The sequence below is a fragment of the Pinus tabuliformis genome, chromosome 1_1, assembly GCF_031772625.1.
Source record: "Pinus tabuliformis cultivar Carrire ecotype Pingquan chromosome 1_1, CPIR1, whole genome shotgun sequence".
Taxonomy (NCBI): domain Eukaryota; kingdom Viridiplantae; phylum Streptophyta; class Pinopsida; order Pinales; family Pinaceae; genus Pinus; species Pinus tabuliformis.
In genome coordinates this window covers 796,063,865-796,082,283 of record NC_142297.1, presented here as the reverse complement: position 1 = coordinate 796,082,283, position 18,419 = coordinate 796,063,865, and positions in this window count along the sequence as shown.

The window sequence follows — 18,419 nt, the reverse complement described above, 5'->3', positions numbered from 1 at the left end:
TGGGTAGGTGGCAGATGACAGGTACAGGGTGGTTGATGAGATCATCTACTACAGGGACCGGATCTTCTTGACTGAGGGGTCTTAGCTCTAGAAGAAGATACTTCAGGCGCCACATGATTCACCATTGGCAGGTCATTAGGGGTTTACCAAAACCTACAGGGCCATTAGAGAGAGGTTCTCATGGAAGGGCCTCAAGGAGGATGTACTCCAGCATGTCCGGGAGTGCGATGTTTGCCAGAGGAACAAGGGGGAGATGAGCCATCCTGTAGGATTATTGCAGCCTCTTCCCATTCCGGAGGGGAAATGGGAGAGTATTTCGATGGACTTCATCACAAGGTTTCCCATGGTGCAGGGCGAGGATTGTATCTTTGTCGTCGTTGATCGACTGACAAAGTACACACATTTTTTCGCCATATCCGCACACTATACAGCAGCACAGGTGGCCGAGCTGTTCTTCAGAGAGGTCTTCAAACTACATGGTCTTCCTAAGACCATCATCAGTGATAGGGAACAGGTTTTGGCAAGAGCTTTTTCGGTTGGTGGGGACGGAGTTGACACCGAGTACCAGTTATCACCAACAGATGGCCAGGCAGACAGAGATAGTTAACAAGTGGATGGAGGGCTACTTGTGTAACTATGTCAGTGGGCAGCAGAGGGCATGGATGAAGTGGCTGCATCTGGGGGTACTGCTACAACACTACACATCACATGTCCATCGGTATGTCACCGTTCTATGCTTTGTATGGATATCGTCCGTTATCTTTTGCTGACGTGATGTTTGGTGCTAGCAAGGCTCTGAGAGCCAAGATTTGGATCCAAGAGAGTCAGGATATTCTCCGAACTCAAGGATAATATGGCTACAGCGCAGAACCAGTAGAAGCTGTATGCTGACAGGGGTTGGGTGGAGAGACAGTTTGAGGTAGGGGACCTGGTCTACCTACGATTACAGCGATACCGACAGTCGTCATTGAAGCAGAAGGGGGCTGAGAAGCTCAAGCCCCGCTTTTATGGGCCATACAGGGTGATACGCAGGATTGGACAGGTTGCATATGAGTTGGCGCTGCCCCAAGGCAACAAGATTCATAACATTTTTCATGTATCGTGCCTGAAGAAGGCATTGGAGCAGCATGTGACAGTGACAGATGAGCTACCACCCATGGATGATGAGGGGCATTTGGTGTTACAGCCAGAGGCTATTATTGATACCAGGGAGAGGAGGCTGTGGAGTAGGACAGTCCGGGAATTCTTGGTGAGGTGGAAGAATTTACCAGATCAGGATGCCACTTGGGAGAGTGAGAAGATCTTGTAGCCTCCATCACTTCAGTTGCTTGAGGACAAGCAACATTTTGCCGGAGGAAACTGTAATATTCCTAATTAGCCATGGCTAATTGGAATATTTGATTTTGCTCAATTTTGCCTTGTATAGCTATTTATAAATAGAAAGGCGAGGAGAGGGGGACATACTCACTTCATGAATAAAGACACTCCCTAGTAGCACAACGTTGTAACTTAAAAGGTGAGCCAAGGGGGGCCAAAGAACCACGTAGAGGAGGGGCCCACGTAGACACATGGCGTGACTGCGCAGATGGTGAGAAACACGTGGCAATAGGAAAGCTATGTTGGAGGAGGTGAGCCTTGGGATTGAGAGAGGCCAATGCTATAAAGGAGAGAGGAGCCTCCTCATTTTGGCATTTGATTATGTGCATTTGAGCTAGTCACTTTGACTTAGAGCACGCTGGCTATTTAGCTAGTCTGCAGCACTGTTTAGTGCATTGAGTGTCTTTGTTCGGAGATCTCACCCTTAGCCCCGAGGGACTTCGAGTGCCTGCTCGGGCAAGGTATTTCCATCAGTATTTTTGCTGTAGTCTCATCAGCATTTTCGTAGGAGGATTGAGCATCTTAGATGACTGCGCAGTCTTGAGAGGGATGATGCAGTTCTTTCTGGCAGGAGTTTTGGATTGAGGTTTTGCAGGGGGATTTGTGCTGGGAGGTTGAGCAGGGGATCAACCCTTGCATATTGGAGGATTTTGGCTGAGTTTCAGGCAAATTTGTAGTGGGTTCATTTCAGCAGCAACGCGGAGCCTTGAGGGATTGCGTGGGTCCTCAAGGGGGCGATTTTCGAAGGTCGGCCATTTCAGAAAAGCTTTTTGGGTCTTTCTGGGTTTTCTGAGTAGAATCCGATTCCAGAGTTTCAGCATTTTCTGAGGAGGGGAACAACCCCAAATCCTCATTTGACTTCTAGCCGCAGCAGCAACACGACAGTGCTCCAACAGCTTGGACGCAGTTTAGAGAGAGGCCATTCCTTTGCTATTCTGAGTGTGTTTCTTCACTTGCCTTGTGAAAGTCGAGGTGCTATCTTTCTGATCACCTCCTGTACTCATTCTATTACTTAGTATAATAAAATTTCTTAGCATTTCTCTCTGCATTTCTTGAGTATCTGCTTATGGTTATATTGTTATATGTTGCACCGTTGTTATTTTTATCTCTTTGAGCTTCCCAGCTACTATACCACTTGTGTGTTTTCTCCTATACTCTTAGACATAATCTGGAAAGGGCCAGGTAGCCTTCAGATCTCGTCTTCTTTTCCGAGGTGACATATTTGGTAAATGCCCTCCCAGTCCATCTCTGGTTGGAGTTTGCTTGTGTTAGAGGAATATTCCTGATAAGGGATATTACAACATATCTCTGAGTTGGTTGACAAGGAGATAGCTCAAATGGTTGAGCTTGAAGATAATGACAAATACGAAGTCAAGGGCATTGGTATGCCATCCTTCCAATTGGAATCGGGAGGTAATGTATCAATTAACAATATTTTATATGTTCCTAGTTTGAAGAAGAATTTGTTGTCCATATCATCTCTTGAAGACAAAGGATATGAAATTGCTTTTGTTGATGGACAACTTCTAGTATGGAATAAGGATGCCTCTTTTGAACCTGCCAAGGTCATTGGTGTGTGAATTGGATGCCTATATCGTCTCCTTGGCCATTCAAATCAAGCTTTGGTACATAACACCACCGATCTATGTGAGCTATGGCATCGAAGGTATGCTCATTTTCATTATAAAGCTTTGTCTAGATGGAAAGATTTTGTTAAGGTACTTGAACTTAGAACTGAGCATGATGGAGTATGCAAAGGATGTGCCCTTGGGAAAAAAATGTTGAAGGAAGATGTACTAGCAGTGATAGTAGATCCAAAGGAATCTTGGATCTTGTGCACTCTGATGTTTGTGGGCCTATGTTTGACAAGACCTTGGGTGGACTTTTATATTATGTCTCCTTCATTGATGATCACTCTTGCAAAACATGGATTTGCCTCTTAAAATCCAAGGATGCAGTATTTGAAAAGTTTCGTGAATTCAAGGCACAAGTTGAGAATGCTACATGAAGAAAAATCAAGACTTGAAGGTTTGGTAATGGTGGAGAATATTTATCCAAGGAATTGATTGATTTTTGTAGGGATGTTGGAGTTAAGAGGGAGTTGATAGTTCCCTACTATCCTCAACAAATGGAATTGTCGAAAGAAGGAATAGGACCATTATGGAAGTTGCCAAGGCCACGCTTCATGATCAAAAACTTCTGATGTTTCCATGGGAGAAGTTGCAAGAACAACTGTTTATGTTTAAAATAGGTGCCCACATTGAATCTTGGACTACAAGACTCCTAATATTGAGCATATAAGAATTTTTGGTTGTCCTATTTATGTTCATTTGCCTAAGGGGAAAGGGACACAATCGGAACCTTCTGAGAAGAAAGGAAGTCTTGTTGGCTACAGTGAAAATTCAAAGGTCATTAGGGTCTATGTTCTAGAACAATGTTATATTGAGATTTGCAGGGATGTTATTTTTGATGAAGATGGTACTTTCTAGAAGTCCAAGGGTTCACATTTGGACTTTGATGATGAGATATAGGTGGCTCCAAAGAATGTTGAATCAAAGTATAAAAATCCTGAACCGATGGATCAAGATCCTCGTGAAGAATCTGATGATCATGAACTTGTTGAATCTCCAAGAGCGATTGTACCTGAGATTGGAAAAAAACGTTTCTAGCTTAAAAGAACTTGAAGGACATTCTGCATCTTATGGAACCTTCAGGGAAAGCAAGAAGTCGAAGAAGTATTCTGGTTATGCAACAATGATGTGCAAGATCATTGAGTTTGAGCCATCCACCTATGAAGAAGAAACTGAGAAACAAGTTTGGAAAGATGCTATGACTGAAGAATATCAATCTATATTGAAGAACAATGTTTGGGAAATTGTGCCAAGGACTGAAGGAAAGTCTGTTATATCTTCAAAGTGGATCTACAAGATCAAACATGTTGTTGATGGAAGTGTTAAAAAGTACAAGGCTAGGTTTTTGGATCGTCTATTCTCCTACAAAGGAGAGGACTATGAAGACATGTTTGCTCCTGTTGCTAGGTATGCATCTATTAGATTTGTCACTACTCTTGGAAGTTGTTGAGAAATTTAGGGCATTAAGATTAGGTGATTTATCTCGCAATGATCATTGCTTGTGAATACTTTTTACTTCCTTGGATTAGGTTCTATAATTATTATAATGTTCTTCTTCATCCAACAACTACCAAACCATAAACAATAACGAGACAAGAAACACAGGATGTAGGCAATCAGCCAGGGCCAAAACCTCTCCAACTTCAGAGGAAAAACCCAAACGAATTCTTCTACTTATAGAAACTTCAAGTGACAAATACCAAGACCAAGACTCTTGACACACCAACCTCTCTAAGGCCAAGTCACAAGACCCTTCTTCACGGCTTCCTCTTCTTGCGCAAGACAACACTAGTCAAACTGACTTGCCTTCCTTTGGATCTCAGACCCTTCAGATTTCTGTCCCTTGGATCAGTCCTACAAGTGTCAGCCTCTTTAAAAACCCTAGTTGCAACACATGTGAGAGATTTGTTCCTTAATTCCCTTCACCCTAGGTGGAGACTCCTTCTACAATTCGGCTTCATAACCAACTTTATTTTCTCCCTTGATCTAACCTTCTAGTGTGACTGTGATATCTCGGCTGCTCCTGTAGTAGATAGCCCTAATTATTTTCACGTGTGTGAGGAATATTAACCCAAAACAATTCAGCAACAACTCGGTTATGATCCTCCTTTCATTGCTTGGAGATTAGCCTGCCTTCTTGTGATCTTCACACTTTTTTTCTGTGATTTTATGCTTGATTGAATTCTGTCCCAAGAGAGGCCGAGATCTTTTAATATATAGTGATCTGCCTATAGAAATAAGCCGACTTGTGCCATGGAGTAGGCCAACTTGCGATTCTAGAAACATCTTAATCTCCTTTTGAAGGCCAACATGATGAGGTACTTGTGACAAGTTCTTAGAGGAGTATGTGACACAAATAACTTCTCTCTTTACAATGTATAACATGCCCAAATGGGTCTTCAATCCTTGACATTGAATCACTAGAATTTATGACTTGATGATCAAACCTAATAGCTCACAATGGGAGCTTCAACTAAAATAAAATTCCTTGAGCATGAAACCCATGACTCAAGCATAATAAAATAATTTTATTTTCTTCGTTACATCAATTACATAAAATCATGATTACACGTCATTATGAAGATCAAACCTAGTTACATATTTCAACAGAAGTTACATCAAATGGATGTCAAGACTACTTTTCTGAATGGAGTCATTGAAGAAGAAGTCTATATTGAGCAACTTCAAGGCCCTATATGGGTTGTAGCAAGCCCCCGTGCATGGTACTCCCGTATTGATGGCTAATTGTTGAGTCTTGGCTTCAAGAAGAGTGATGCTAATCTGAACTTGTATTTCAAAGTTGTTGAATGTGTGTCCTTGATGATGTTGTTGTACGTATTGTAGATGATTTGTTTTTGATTGGGGTTGAAGTTCTGATTGTGTACTGTAAGAGTTGTTTTTTGAAATTTGAAATGAAGGATCTTTGCCTCATGCCTTACTAATTGGGATTGGAAATTTGGCAAAAACCTGATGGAATCTTTGTTGGCCAAGGAAAATACACTATTATGATCCTCCAAAGATTTCGCATGGTGGACTACAAATCCATGGACACTCCTATGGTGACGAACTGAAGATCCGGGACTGACTCTGATTTGATTGATACATCTATGTATTGTAAATTTATTGCCTTGTTGAAATATCTTGTGAATGCCATGCTTGATATCTATTATCTTGTGAACACGTTGAACCAATTCTTAGTTGTGCCCCGACACATAAACTGGGATGCAACGAAGCATATATTGAGATATTTTTGTGGCACCATTAAATATGGTCTAAGATATGCTTCCAATGGAGAATGGAAATTGCATGGATTTAATGATGTTGATTGGGTTGGTAGCTTTGATGACAGGAAGAGCACTTTTGGATTTTGTTTTGGCTTGGGCTTTGTTATGATTTCATGGTCTAGTAGAAAGCAAACTTGTGTTGGTCTGAGTACGACTAAAGCTGAGTATATAACACGTTCATTCTGTTGTGAAGCTTTGGGGCTTCAAAAGCTATTTGCTAGTATGTTTGATCAAGTGTTGGAATCAACCATTATATATTGTGACAATCAAAGTTGTGTGAAGCTTTCTAAGAACCCAATTTTCAATGATAGGTTGAAGCATATTGAGATAAAGTATTATGACATCTAGAATATTGTACAGAGGGGATGTTAAAATTGACAACTAGGGCCAAATTCCACCTTGGTACAACTCATTTGATGGAGATGATGATTGCATTAGATTCCTCTTTTTGAGAGGTCCAAGATTGATATAAAGCAGTGTTTTACGACTCCGACTCGGACTCCGACTCGGCCGAGGATCGACTCCGACTCCGACTCCGACTCGGTAATGACTCGGCCTAGTCGATTTCAATGACTCGGTCGTTGTAAAAAATACATTAAATATTTTTTTTTTTTTAAAAAAACATAATTTTAAATATTTTAAACATAATTTTAAAGATTTTCATTCATGTTTCCAAAGTCCAAACACACAGCATTATAATATAGATGGAAGACAACATATGATCAAAGTAGGCTCATGAACCAATCCATTATATCAAAATGGTACCCAATGGCAATACATAGTCAACTGTCATACATGATAAAAGACTCAAAACAAAATACAAATAACCAAGGAGGCTAGAAATGGCCTCTACAACAAAAGTAAACTGTGATGGTGACCAGACTCCAATACTAGTACTACTGCAGCACTGCTAGCAGCTACACTACTACTGGCTAGTAGCTACTGCCAGAGGAGCCAAGATCATCTCGACCAATCTCTGGAGTCTGGATCATCATCATCAGAACAATGAAAAAAATATACAGTAGCTCTAGGTGTCAAGGTAAGGGTTTCAATTTGTATTCCTTTGTGTGTTCCAAATTTCCAATGGAATTTGTTTGGGTAATTCTTTGAGTATAATTTCAGAACTTTATTGTATTTTTGATCCGTTGGTGTTGTTTTACCTTGAGTCTAGGGTTATTTTAAATTTTTATCCTTAAGATCTGTTCTCTTCCTTTTTCCCTTGTGATTCGGTTGGGATTCCTTTTCAATTGCACACCCAGAATTTTATTACAGACCTGCTCCAAAGAACTCGACATCCACTAACAATGAACTACAGGACTTATGCTTGACTGTGGATAATCATTTGCACTGAAGAGTCAAGACTCAAGTAAAGTGTTTAGGGCTCGGACATGTGTAGTAGGGCTTGAGGAAAAGTTATATTAACTGCAGATTTTAGGCCTTATAACCAGCAGCATAGTACTGTTTAGGTCCTTTTTGCATTAATTTGTTTTGTAACTTTGAGTCTCTAAGGTATTCTGTTGAGTGCAAGAGTAGGCCCTCATCCAGGGCATCGTTTGACATTTCAATTGTAATTTGGACGATACCTTATATATAGAGTCTAGACTGATATATAGAATCTAGATATCAGATTTACTAGCTGTAATAAGATCTGTACATTAAACAGATATGAAGAACCTGGGCTTATTTCAAAGGGATTGACCACTGGTATCTTCAACAATGATAGTGATATCAGCCCTTTCACTCTTCAGCTCAGAAAATCAGTGCATAACCATGTCACTCCAACAATGGACACGATCTGAAATAATTGTGGAATGAGGAAACACATACAGCAAAACTCAGCTCCCTTCACACTTGAATAGTCAACAGTGATAATAGATATATGGCAGATTTCGATTCCATATTAAAACATATGTGACTTAAACTGCATTAAACAGTTTGGAATCCTTAAACTCCATTAAACATTTGAAAAATACCAAAAAAATGAATTTTTTTATGTCTTTTATGCCTGCCCAGCCGGTTTTCATTGACTCGGCCTGGTCAATACGGACTCGGCCTGGTTGACCGAGTCAACTATGACTCGGCCTGGTCATTGGATGACTAGGTCAAGTCATAGTTGACTCGGTCAACCGAGCCGGTTTGCTGGCCTGGTCGCAAATTTTTTTAATGGCTCGGTTTGACCCGGCCGTTTCCGAGTTGACTCGGCCTGGTTGTAAAACACTGATATAAAGATCATATCATTCGGACAAGAAGTGTGATTTTGAATTTATGCCCACACATGTACAAATTGTTCAAGTAGGCCTCATCATCATGTAGGATCAAGAAGCCCAATGGATGTGTCTCTTCATCCACAACGAATTGTATAAATACAAGAGAGCTCACATCTCATTAGGCACATTCATCACTCACACATTCTTCTCTCTTCATCTGATTGGTTCGTACAACTATTGGGTAACTTCTCTCTCTCACACATGTGTGGCAAGGAGGACAAGTTTTCTAAGCAGAATTGTAGGCCAAAATTTTAGAGTTCTATGACAGGTTTGACCAGCATTGACTGAGGACTTGTTGACCGATTTTGATTGTGATTTTGACTGCGATTTTGGCCTCAAAAGTTTTATTTTTCTAGGTTGCATCTTTGGGCACAAAAATCGAGAAATTTTGGGTTGTTTGACGTGTGTTGACTGTAGTTTGACTGTAGGAAATTACGACAATTTTCTCTCTCCTTTGACCGAGTTTGACTGAGTTGTTTTAGGTTGACTTTGTCCTCTTGATCAGGCCGAGTTTGACTGAGGAAGACCAAGTTTCTTTAAGGATGATTTGTTGTTGTTTTGACCAGTGTTGACTTTCTAGTTAGGGTTGAAGTTTGATTGCAGATGATAGCAAAAACTTACAGCGTTGTTTTGACTTTGTATTGGGCAAGTCAATTTGAATTTTGTACTCTCTCTCTCTCTGCTGAACTTTTGATATAATAATAAGAAGAATTGATTAAAGAGTTTTCCCCACATTGGGGTTTTTCCATGGCATCCGCAAAATCTGGTGTCCTCTTGTCTTCTACATTTTGTTTCATGTTCTATCTGTTGGAAATTGTTATTGGGCTACTAAGGAACATTGAAGTAAATTGTGCCAAGCATAGAACATACCATTGTTAACTAAAATTAAGATGGTATTAGAGCCCAGGTGAAGACAAAGCCCAAGTAAGAGTGAGAAAAGCAGTTACTAAGGAAAGTTGTTGGACAAGAATATTGGTCTAGCTTCAATAACAACTACATCATACTTGAAATCCAAGGACAAGATCAAGGACAAATCCGACTATCATGCATGGAAGATGACTTTGGATTTGACTTTGGAAGAGAATGATGCTATGGACTATGTAAAGGGAAGAGTAGTGGAGCCCCCTTCAAATGCACCTGCTGCTGCAAAAAAAAAGTACAAGAAAGGTGAGGTCAAAGCTAAGAAAATTATTGTAGACTCCATTCAAAAGCATTTGGTTGCCTATATTTCTGATTTCGAAACATCTAAGGAGATGTATGATAAGTTGGTTGGGATGTTCAAAGTAAACGATGCAAATCAAGTCCTCTTTCTCAATAACAAGTTGAAAGACGTCAAGATGGATAGCATAGAGTCTATTCAATCCTACTTTATGAGGATTACTGAAATCAAGAATGATGTTCGATCTATTGGAGAAGTTGTTGGTGACGGAGAGCTCACTCTCATTGCACTTGGAGGTCTTACCAGAGCATGGGGTGTGTTTAACACCACCATCCTCAACAATGATAAGATTTTGGGTCTTGATGAATTATTGGCTAGATGCACTCAAGAAGGAATAAGGATGATGGAGAGAAATAAGACCTCAAATGGAAATGATCCTATTGCTTTCTCCACTCATGCTAAGAGGAAGAACAATGTTGGTCCAAGGAAACAAGGTTAAGGATTTAAGCCGAGATTCAAAGAAGGAAAAAAAGAAAGATGTTAGAATTGCAACATGTTTGGCCACTATGCTAGAGAGTAGTGTCCTCACAAGAAGGATACTCCAAGAGATGATGACAACAACTACAAAGGCAATGGCAATCAAAGGAACAATAAGTTCAACAACAAAAGAAAGAGGAATGCTCCCACTGCTTGATATGGAAATGGTTGTCCTCCCAAAAGATCAAGAAATTCCAAGTATGAGAAAAATAATGTTGTAGAAAAACAAAATTAATTTTATCTTATTCCCGCTTTATCTACTGCCTCTCATCTGGATACATTGGATCATTGGTTGATTGATAGTGGAGCCTCTAGGCACTTCACTAAGTACAAAGAGGCCCTCTCAAATTTCGTTGAAAAGAAGACTAACTTGCAAATAATACTTGGAGATAATGCCACCTATCTCGTGAAAGGAATAGGTATTGTCACTCTTCATTTGATCAAGGTCAAACCATTCATCTACAAGAAGTATTATATGTGCTCGATTTGAAGAAGAACCTGATATCTATTTCTGCGATGGAAGATAAAGGCTTCAAGGTAGCATGCATTGATGGAAAGGTATGGCAAAGAAACCCTAAAGATGCATTTACACTTGGATTTAGGGTTGATGGTCTTTATCAAGTTGGAGGAAGTCCATCGGGGGCCATGTCTTGCGACACTTCTCTTCAATTTGAATCATGAAGTTGTTTGTTAGGGTTGTATAGTTGGGAAAGTTACAAGGGGACCATTCCCTTCAAGTGAAAGTCAAACTTCCGATATTTTTCAATTGGTCCATTCTGACGCAAGGTTACTTGGAAGCGGGAGAGAAAATGGGGAGTGGGAGCGGGAGTGGCATTTTCAGAAGCTCCCGGTTTCAAAGCGATTCAGGGAGCGATTTTTTATATAATATATATATTTTTTTATATTTTGATGCATATATGTCAACAAAAACATGTAGAATGATGAATTAGATATAAAAAACATAAAACTCATAGATTGAACCATATAACAACAATCATCTAGAAGTTATAATCTTCATCAACCACGTCCACAAGTTAGTAACATAGTAACATACACCATATTGAGTCTTATGATTCATCAATCTTAAAGTTTCAAGCTCTCAAAATTCAATATATAACATTAACATAATTGATCACTAAAGTTGTACTTGTAAGCTAAGTGTAACCATTACAACAAATAATATCTAACATGAAATGAAATGTTATAAAATGAAATGAAATAAAACAAATTTCAACTTTCATGAAGCATCATATTCATTATCCATTGCTAATGAGTTATAATTGCCAACTTCAAACTTCAAACTTAAATTGTCATATATTTTTTACAAAAAGTATCATAATAAATATGAAAGAGTCCATAGTTATAAAAACTACTAGAAACTAGAAAAGACAAGTAAATCTATTATCTATTGCTAATGCTTGGGCCTCTTGCTGCCACAAGAGATGTCTAATTTTTTAGTCTTGTTGGAAAATCAGGATCTTTGTCATTAATATCACCCTATAAGCATTAATATCCAGAGGTATCTTTGTCATCACCTTTAGATCTATATAGGGATCTTTGTCATTAATATCACCCACTGAGCATCAACATAAGATAGAGAAAACATAGCATGTCAAGTCAAGATTTTGTTTGAGTGATGCATACATTTTTAGGGGGGTCATGATAGAGGAGTTCGACAACCAATGTCACTAACATCAAGATACATAGAGGGATTGATGCTCTTGATTAAATACAAGTTCCATACCCTAATACATGACAAAATCCAATGGAAACATTTGGAATCCCCCAATCTTGAAATCCTAAAAAACAAATAAGTCTAGTGGATTTTGAATGAGATCTAAAATTCTACTTTCTCCATATGAAATCTAATGAGGTCGGAACCACTCTCAAACATCCTGATTCATTGCATGGTAACATTAAAAATTTAAGTAAAATGATGAAAATAAACATTAAGAATTTATCATTACCATGAATCACATATCAATACTAGGTCCACAGGTTTGATCATTGGGTTGCCCCACTAAAAAATTATTTGTTTCTTTGAAAAAAAATTGCATTTGGAATGTTACTGCAAAAAAAAAATTGCAAAAAAGACTAAACGCTCCAGAAAAACTAGGAGCGTTTTTTTTTGCAGGGAGCGTGCTCCCAAAATCGCTCCCTCTTCGGGACTCCTAACTAGCTACTGAAGCGCTCCTGACCAGAGCGCGAATTCAGAGTAGGGGCGTGTGGGGGGGGGGGGGGCGCTCCCCTGCAACCCTGTTCTGACCTATCTGGTGTTGCTCATAACATCATTAGGAATACTTATATTATGCTATCTTTGTGGATGACTTCTCTTGCAAAACATGGATCTATTTCTTAAAGAAGGATGAAGTATTCAGATGGTTTCATGCTTTCAAAGCCTTGGTGGAGAATCAAACAGGGAAGAAGATCAAAATATTGAAGATCGACAATGGGACCGAATATGAATCAAATGAATTCAATGACTCTTGTAGAGAGGTTGATATTAAGAGGGAGACAACCATTGCATACACTCCTGAGCTAAATGGAGTTGCTGAAAGAAAGAATCGTACGATCATGGAAGCCACCCATGCCATGCCTCATGATCTAGGTCTACCGAAGTTCTTGTGGGGAGAAGTTGCAAATATTTCCCTATATGTTCAAAATAGGTGTCCACATCAAGCATTAAATTTGAAGACACCCGAAGAAGTTTTCTCTCGTAAGAAACCTGTTGTTTCTCATTTTAGAATATTTGGTTGTCTCGTGTATTTCATGTGCCTGAAGAGGAGAAACAAGTTGGGAGCATGCGGGAAGAAAGGAAAATTTGTGCTTGGTCAATGAGTCGTGGAAGTAAGTCATGATGTTACATTCGATGAAGACACTACTCCCTGGAAAGCCAGAGTGCTCTCCATTCCAGGAAAAGAGAATGATGATACTACAGGAAATCAGGATGAACCTCTGTTCGATGAGCCTATGCCCAATGGTGAATGTGCAATGGATCTCGTTGATCCACCTCTTGGTGATCCCTCTTCCTTAAGAAAAAGACCTTTGTGGCTCAAAGGCACGATTGAAGATGTTGAAAAGCATATTGCTCCAAGAGGGACATTTCGTGAAAGTAAGAAGCCCAACAGGTTTCAAGTGTACCTTGCTGCGATGAGTACTGTTGACCTCTACCGGTCAACTACCCATGCAGTACACCCCCTTTTTCTTTGCAAGAAAAGGGCAGCACTTGATCAGCGTGTCCGTGCCATCCTGCCATCATCAACAGCTTAATCATTTTTTTATTGTAAACCCAGTCTGCATGTGTGAATTGTAAATAATCTAAGCAGATCAGAGTCATGTATGTAAAATTGCCTAGGTGGACCTAACTTTCTATGATAATCTATGTCCCGGAAGGTTTTTTGTCTCACCGATCCATGGATCGGCAGAGTTTTCCTTCAAACCTGACCCCAAAGCCGGGATGGATTTTGTCATTAGAACTTTAGGAGAATCCTAGTGTGTTGATCTGCTAGATTATAGTTGTGTCGCAGAACTGGGTGTTTTGTGAGGGTCTGTATTAAGTGGGTTTGTCCCCTTGAGATGTAAATTGTAAAAAGTCATCATGAAATGTGTCTTGAGGGTTGAAAATGTTTTAAATCCCCTCGTGAGTCCTAAGTCCTAGGTCCTAGGTGATGTTTCCAAAGGCTTAGTTCGATGATCCATTTAAAAAAATGAAATAAAATAATAAAATAAATAAAAATTTAAAAAATAATAATAAAAAATTTAAAAATTTAAAAATTTTAAAAATAATAATAAAAAATTTAAAAATTTAAAAAAATAATAATAATAAAAAATTTAAAAATTTTAAAAATAATAATAAAAATTTTTAAAATTTTAAAAATTTAAAAAATAATAATAAAATAAATAAAAATTAAGAAATTTAAAAAATTTAAAAAAAATATAAAAATAAAATAATAAATAATAAAAAATTTAAAAAAAATTTTTAAAAATAATAATAAAAAATTTAAAAATTTAAAAAATAATAATAAAAAATTTAAAAATTTAAAAAATAAAATAAAATAATAAATAATAAAAAATTAAAAAAAATTTAAGGGAATAAATCGACGGATGAGATCAAGAGATGTCTTGATCCTCATCAACGGTCGAGATCATTTCTACATGGATCAATCGAACTAGCCGTTGGAGTCATTTCCTTTAAATAGGGTGCTAGGAGTCATTGTCGATTCATTCGATCTGTGAGTCTAAGACTGAAGAAGCTCTCTTGTAAATCTGTTTCTGGTTAATAAAAGAAGACTTTGGGGTCCATATCTTGCTGGTGTTACTCTCTTGAAATGCTGTGAGATTGTTTTAATTTTCTGCATATGTTATTTTCAGCTGTTAATAATAGCTTTTGTAGAGTATTGTGGGTACAGGTATCTTGCTCACTTGCTAGGGTTTGGGTGCTGTTAGGGTTTCTGAAGTAATGGCAGGTATCTCCATTACTGTTTGAGATCTAGCAGCATTTTTGCCCTCTTTATTGACGATTGTTTTGAGCTGTGCAGAATAACATTTTCTGAAGGAATTTTGTGGGCGTTCGGGGAAGTTCTCGGCTGAACCAGCCAACTCCCGCAAGCGTTTTTTGTTGAGCCCAGCTGGATTTGATCCTGGGTCTATCATTCGGTTTTATTTTTCTGATCTGCATGAGAAGATTTCTGAAGTTTTTTTTTCACAGTGACAATCTGAAATTTCTTTTCTTTAAAATATTTCTGTGCTTACTGCTAAATCTGGCTGCTAAGGGCCTAAATCTGTAAATTATTAGGCTGATCTAGGGTTTTAATATTTTTTTCATTAGGGTTTTAAATTTTGTTCTATGCAGTTTTCACTAGGGTTTTCAGTTTCTTGGTTTTAGGCATATTTTTTGGGTCTCTTTCCTTCCTGTGCAGGTTACAGTGAGATTTATTCAGCTCAAGCATGATTCAAATTTCTCGACTTTGGCTGGATGGTGAGTATTAAAAAGTTGCCGAGCTTTGGACGAGCTCTGAGGCTTATTCACGCGCTGTCCGCCTCCATTGATGCTGCCGTGACCACGCATTTTTCCTTTAAACTTCTGTTGGATTGCTGGAGGTTGTGTGTATCAAGACGGTAGTGTAAGAAAAGGCCAGCACAAATGCAAAGCTTATCAGAGCCGCTATCAAAAGAAAACGAGTGCACTTCATGCAGCTCCACGTGATCAAAAGATATGAGCCAAACGAGAGCTGGAAAACCCTCTAACAATCCCTCACGCAGCATAAAAAAGTCGAGATCTGTGAATACTCAAAGCCTGTTCCCTTCCTCAAATCCGCATCCAAGGAGATCACGTCACATTCATTGCAGAAACCGCATTTTTTCGGGTGTGAAAAGGGCAGTTGCGTGGGCATCGAACCCTACTCACGCCGGCAGCTAAATTTTGACTTGCGGCTCAGTTTATCTGCCATTTCCAAACGCGTATTTCCTCCGGTGGCTAAGGTAAAACCGATTCCCAATTCTCTGTTCATCACCTGCAAGCACGCGTTTTCTTTTCTGTCCACCGTAGAGTCTTTTCCGCCGACGAAGAGGAGCCTGTCGATTTTTCCTTCCACGCATACGGTATTTTTTCCTGGAGCCTGGTCACGATCATATATATGAAATGCATATTTTCGATAGCAGGGTTATATCGTTCGGTTTTGATTTGGGCATGCGTAGTTGTTAATTGTTAATCGTATCCATGCCTAATATCCAGCGTAGACTTGGTTTATTTTTTTTTATTTTGTAATATAAGTTTTAACGTAGGTAGGTTTTATCTTTAATTTTTTTTTAGTTTTATATAGTTTTTATTTTATGAGTTAGTTTTTTAATGTTTATGTATATACCTTTTAGATGAATGTTTTAGTTTAGAATTTTCTAGATTTAGATTTAGATATTTAAAAATAAAATAAAAAGAAAAAATAAAAAAAATAAAAATTTGATTTAAATTTAGTTTTACTTTTGCTTTTAAATATGAAAAATAAAAATAAAAAAATATTTCTTTTGGCTTAAGTTTTATTTAGATTTTGGATTTATGTTTTAGGATTTATTTTATTTAGAGTTCAATTTTTAGGAGATTTAGATTTAAATTTATTTTTAGTAGTTCATTTTATCTTCTCATAAAAAATAAAAAAAAATAAAAATAATAAAAAATTGAAAAAAGATTAAAAAAAAAAAAAAATTAAAAAAAAAAATAAAAAATTTGTGGGAATTTATTTTTGCTAGTCTCAGTGGTTTTCAGGTTATATCTTTATTGCTGAGATCTAAAGTTTTCAAGCCGAGATGCAAAATCGATATCTGGTTAATGGTTTATAACTCTCGTGGTATTTTAAAGCATTCATCTTTTCAAATTTTCAGTTGACCCGGGTATCGTTTTGGTCATATGATTTAGCTGATGCTAGATGGTTGCTGTTCATGGTCCATGTTTCTTTATCATTTAAAAAGTAATCATTTAAGCATTGACTCCACAAGGCACTGGTCTGCTAAATTAACCAAATCATCGCGTGCTTTTTTACATCGTATCTCGTGTCTCCCAACCAACTGGTCGACAGTTGGTCTCATCATCTCACAGGGTCTACCCCCCTTAGCCGCGGGAGATAGGCTTAAACGGAGGGATCGGGGTTCAAAGTGACAGCCCCCGGTCCGAGCGTTGTCGTGCCAATCCGCGCGACAACAAGTACTATTGTTCAATCTCAGCCTTGTACATTCGAAGAAGTCGTGAAACACCAAGTATCGAAGGATACGATGAATGAGGAGTATGAATCCATCATGAAAATGATGTCTAGGATGTGGTTCCTAAACCAAAGGACAAGTTTGTGGTCACTTCTAAATAGATTTACAAATCAAACATGGAGCTGATGGGAGTGCTGAAAAATACAAGGCAAGGTTCATTGCTCGAGGTTTCTCTCAAAAGGAAGGAGTGGACTGTGATGAGATATTTGCACCAGTTGCTCGATCTACCACTATCCATTCGATTATTGCTCTTGCTACCTCTCAAGGATGGAGCCTACACCTAATGGATGTGAAGACTGCTTTCTTGCATGGCTCACTTAAGAAGGAAGTTTACTTGGAACAACCTGAGGGGTTTGAACTACAGGATCGAAGGACACACGTTAGCATATTGAAGAAAGCCCTCTATGGGATGAAGCAAGCCCCTAGGGCTTCGTATGAGAGGATTGAGAGCTATCTTATGAAGTTGGGATTTAAAAGGAGTGAAGCTGACCCTAACCTATATTTCAAGGTTGAAAATGACATGCCTCTCATTCTGCTCCTGTATGTGGATGATCTCTTTCTGACAGGTGCAGACCCTCTCATTTATCAATGCAAGAGGGAGTTGGCTTTCGAGTTCGATATGAAGGAACTATGACAGTTTCGACAGTTCCGGCATTTCCGTCTTTTTCGGCTTTTCCTTAGGATCTCTCCTCCTACTAAAACCCAAAGACAAGTAGAGAGAGGAAGAGATCCAAGTTTGTGTAGAAATGACTTGAAGTCCTCTTCTATTTATACTAAAACGTAGAGGTTGAATAGACATGACTGTTAGGCTTCTGAGCCTACATAAGTTGCTAGCCGACTTAACAATTTGTCCATAACATAAATAAATTCATAACTTCATAAATACTTATCAGAATCGGATGATCTTTAGATCAATCCTACACCTCTCAATGAGAGGGATCCAATAAAAATATCAGATGCCATAAATAATATGACCCACATGGAGTTTGGCCCTAGTTGCCAATTTTAATGCTCCCTCTCAACTAGGGAGAACTCCATCCGCTGATCCATATGTCCAACTGTACTATCTCTGCCATTAGTGCCCTGCACTGCTCTGCTGGCTCTGCTCTGCTGGCTCTTCTCTGCTCAGCTCTGCTGGCTCTGATCTGCTCTGCGCAGCTCTGCTGGCTCAGCTCTACTCTGCTCAGCTCTGCTCTGCTCAACTTAGCTCTGCTAAACCATGAAGAAGAAGAATTGATCGAGGATGTCTCATACCATTCTCTATTGACCTGAAGTCAGTCTCAGAGTGCGTACCATTGGTCTCAGATCAGTCTCAACCGACCCAAAGTCAGCGTCATAGTGGGTACCACTCCTACTACTAGTCCCAGACCAGTGTCATCAGTCTCAGAGAGTGTACCACTGGTCCCAGACCAGT